Genomic DNA, 4,574 nt, shown 5'->3' with positions numbered 1-4,574 from the left:
ACAAGTCACTGGGCATATTCCTGTGCCTAGTTTGTCTGAAGGAGGATATATTAAAAATTTAATTTGCCCTTGTCTGGGTGTGTAGACATTATTAATGGTGAAATATGTTTTGTATATGTCATATTACAATTATAAAGTGGACATGTGGGGCTTGTTCTGTATGGTTTATTGAGACAATCAGCTTTATAGAACAACTGTACTGTTTTTAATTAAATGACACAAGAACTGAGACTAGACATATATTTGTGCAATTAAAAGAGCTTTATTGTGTAACCAGTGAGATTTCTGAATATAACATATCTGCTTTTTAAAGGCATCATTACATGAAGTTTGGGACATAATTTTTAGACATCATTAGAGCAGAGGGTTAGAGCCTATAATTAGTATTATCTGTATGTTAAAATGCTTTACATTCTTTTTAAAATGGTTGTTTGTCTTTTGTTTATGCTGTAGGATGGTTGTCCTTGATCACCAAAAGAGCTGTTGGAGTTGTCCATATTTGCCAATAAGCAATCTATTCCAAGTGAGGTGTTCTGTATTGTCAAACCTTTCCTGTTATGTTCAATAAAAATTCATACAACTTGTTACCTTTATGAATGATTAAATATTTAAGCATAATTACTGTCGTTCAGCACAATAGCAAGTATTTTAATTTTAATATCGCTTGATGAGCCTTTTATGAAAAGTCTAATGGTAGAGGAGGATTGAGTTTTCCTGTACAGCAGTTCTCCAAATAGTATATGTGATTATTTAATTTAGAAACATACTTGTGTAGTTCTCTCAAAGAATTATTCAGTTCATGCTGGTCAAGTGTCCATTTATTTGTCAAAAATATTGGCTCTTTCATTGTTGTAGAAGGTTACCAATTATGTGATTGATCTGTTAGTGAAAATAGCTAGGTAAGATGCCAGGCAGGAAACTCAGAGTAAATATGTCTCATTTCATGAAATTGGGTATGACCCCAGGAAAGTTTGAGGCAAATAGAGAACATGAAGTTTGTCCGTATTGTCCTTTTGTCATCTTAAACCACCTCACAGGTCAATCTTCAAGGAAAAACTTATCCAAAATCTAGAAAAAAAGGCAAAACAAAGATCAACTAGGGCTGACCAAGAACTTGCTCTTCATTGGATCATTTCAAAAGTGACATAACTGGCCTCTCAATGTAACCATGCTTTAGTCAATAAGAAGTACTAAAAACAGCATGAATCTTAACTGCTCAAAAAATGGCAACACTAACTACCTCCAACCAGTTGGATTCCACTTCTTTTTTTTTTTTTTTTTAATATGTTTACCTTCAGACTGCATTTCTAGGCACATGAAGATCTCTAGCAGTCAAGGGGGGTTCCAAGCTCACAAGAATGCATAAACCTAAAATAAACATCAGCTTTATGTTAAAGGGAGTAGTCGTAAAAAAACTGTCAAAATGCCCTGAGCTAAGAGGCGGCCTTCAAGGGATTAGAAATTAGCATATGAACCTCCTAGATTTAGCTTTCAACTAAGAATACCAAGAAAACAAAGCAAAATTGGTGATAGACGTAAATTGGAAAATTGTTTAAAATTACATGCCCTATCTGAATAATGAAAGTTTGTTTTGGACTAGACTGTCCCTTTAATGAGACTTAGTTTGAAACTTACATATTTAAACCAACCATTCAGCTCCAAAACAAAGTACAATCATAGTTTTTGTAAAATAGAAGTCTAGATATCCCAAAAGGGTCTATTAGGTTAAAATAATGGTGGAGGACCAATACAGCTAGCGTTCAAATAATATAATTAATAAGTTCTTGACGTTTTAAATTCCCCTACTTATTTTACCCTCTTGACCATCTTTCCTAATGCTAAGCCAGGGTAGCTAGAATTAGTTAGTGCAAGTCACACAATTGAAATCATAACATGAACCTCTCTCTTTAACTAATTAGGGCAGCAATATGTATTAGCCACTTTCCCAAATTTACAAGCTTACCTTCAGTCTGCATTTTCTAGGCACATTAAGATCACCAGCAGCCAAAGGCAGGTTCCAGTCTCACAAGAATGTATAAACCTAAAATAAAACCAAAAAACAAAATTGTTAGTGAGACATGGCTTACAAGTTATGTGGTCAAATCAACCATTTCACACCAGAAAATTACAATCTTAGATTTTCAGAGTTCGGTTAAAAAAAAAAAAGTCTAAAGGTTATATTAGGTAGGTTTACAGAATTATGGAGAATAACAGAGCTAGTGTCAGGTTATTTAAAGGGACACTCAAGTCAAAATTAAACTTTCATGATTCAGATAGAGCAGGCAATTTTAAACAGCTTTCCAATTTACTTCCACTAACAAAATGTGTACTGTCTTTTTATATTTAAAATTTTGAGTCACCAGCTCCTACTGAGCATGTGCAAGAATTTGCAGACTATACGTATATGCATTTGTGATTGGCTGATGGCTGTCACATGATGCAGGGGAGTGGAAGAGGAAATTTATGCTTACCTGATAAATTTGTTTCTTTTACGATATGACAAGTCCACGGATTTCATCCTTACTTATGGGATATCGCCTCCTGGTCAGCAGGAGGAGGCAAAGAGCTCCACAGCAGAGCTGCATAAATAGCTCCTCCCTTCCCCCCAACCCAGTCATTCGACCGAAGTTAGGAAGAGAAAGGAAAAGCCAAGGAGCAGAGGTGACTGAAGTTTAACAAAAATAAAACCCGTCTTTAGAAAAAACGACAGGGTGGGCCGTGGACTCGTCATATCGTTAAAGAAACAAATCTATCAGGTAAGCATAAATTTCCTTTTCTTTTACAAGATATGACGAGTCCACAGATTTCATCCTTACTTATGGGATACAATACCAAACCTATAGGATGAAAGGGAGGGACAAGACAGGAACCTAAACAGAAGGCACCACTGCTTGAAGAACCTTTCTCCCAAAAACAGCCTCAGAGGAAGCAAAAGTATCAAATTTGGAAAAAGTGTGAAGAGACGACCAAGTTGCAGCCTTGCAAATCTGTTCAACAGAAGCACAGTTTTTAAATGCCCATGAGGAAGCCACAGCCCTAGCAGAATGAGCCATAATTCGTTCTGGAGGCTGCTGTCCAGCAGTCTCATATGCAACACGGATAATACTCTTCAGCCAAAAAGAAAGAGAGGTAGCCATAGCTTTCTGACCCCTACGTTTCCCAGAGAAAACAACAAATAATGAATCTGTTTGACGAAAATCCTTAGTCGCCTATAAGTAGAACTTCAAGGTACGGACTACTTCCAAATTATGTAACAGACGCTCCTTCTCAGAAGAAGGGTTAGGACACAAGGAAGGAACAACAATTTCCTGATTAATATTCTTTTTAGAAACAACCTTAGGAAGAAAACCAGGTTTGGTATTTAACACCACCTTATCAGAATGGAAAATAAATATCTATGGAATGCATAGGTTCAAACGGAACCACTTGAAGAATGTTAAGAACTAAATTCAAACTCCAAGGAGGAGCAATTGGTCTAAACACAGGTCGGATTCTAGTCAGGGCCTGACAAAAAGATTGAACATCTGGAACATCTGCCAGACGCTTATGTAATAAAATAGACAAAGCAGAAATCTGTCCTTTTAGAGAACTTGCTGATAACCCTTTCTCCAATCCTTCTTGGAGAAAAGATAAAATCCTGGGAATCCTAACCCTACTCCATAAGTAGCCCTTGGATTCGCATCAATAAAGATATTTACGCCATATCTTATGGTAAATCTTTCTAGTAACAGGCTTGCGTGCCTGAATCAAGGTATCAATGACCGCATCAGAGAACCCCCGCTTAGATACAATCAAGCGTTCAATCTCCAAGCAGTCAGCTGCAGAGAAATTAGATTTGGATGATGGAAGGGTCCCTGAATGAGAAGGTCCTGCCTCAATGGAAGCTTCCACAATGGCAGAGATGACATGTCCATCAGATCGGCATACCAAGTCCTGCAAGGCCACGTAGGAGCGATGAGAATCACTGAAGCCCTCTCCTGTTTGACTCAAGCAATGACCCGGGGAAGGAGAGCAAATGGAGGGAACACATAAGCTAGGTTGAACCACCAAGGCACTGCCAAGGCATCTATCAGTTCGGCCTGAGGATCCCTGGACCTGGATCCATATCTCAGGAGCTTGGCATTCTGACGAGATGCTATGAAATCCAGCTCCGGTCTGCCCCATCTGAGAATCAGGGTGGCAAAGACCTCCGGGTGGAGATCCCACTCACCCGGATGAAACGTCTGTCTGTTCAAAAAATCCGCTTCCCAGTTGTCTACTCCTGGGATGTAGATTGCTGACAGATAACAAGAGTGAGCCTCCGCCCACCAAATTATCTTGGATACTTCTGTCATTGCCAAGGAACTCCTTGTTCCACCCTGATGATTGATGTATGCCACAGTTGTGATGTTGTCCGACTGAAATCGGATGAACTTTGCCGAAGCCAAGTGAGGCCAAGCTTGAAGAGCATTGAATATTGCCCTCAACTCCAGAATGTTGATTGGAAGTAGAGACTTCCGGCCGAGTCCACACACCCTGAACCTTCAGGGAATTCCAGACTGCAACCCATCCTAGTAGACTGGCGTCCGTTGTCA

General features: G+C 38.9%; 1 long non-coding RNA gene across 1 annotated transcript; it reads right to left on the bottom strand.

Annotated features, from left to right (window-relative positions):
• Positions 1-242: 242 nt before the first annotated feature.
• Positions 243-2,042, bottom strand: LOC128643881 (uncharacterized). Its single transcript, XR_008399889.1, has 3 exons — positions 1,964-2,042; positions 1,293-1,368; positions 243-1,068 (listed from the first exon to the last, which is right to left on the bottom strand). It is a non-coding gene; the product is annotated as an uncharacterized LOC128643881 (long non-coding RNA).
• Between the last annotated feature and the right edge of the window lie 2,532 nt (positions 2,043-4,574).

The sequence above is a fragment of the Bombina bombina genome, unplaced genomic scaffold (genome assembly GCF_027579735.1).
Source record: "Bombina bombina isolate aBomBom1 unplaced genomic scaffold, aBomBom1.pri scaffold_757, whole genome shotgun sequence".
Classification (NCBI taxonomy): domain Eukaryota; kingdom Metazoa; phylum Chordata; class Amphibia; order Anura; family Bombinatoridae; genus Bombina; species Bombina bombina.
Note: the sequence above shows the minus strand (reverse complement) of the source record. Positions and strands in the feature narration are given on the sequence as shown.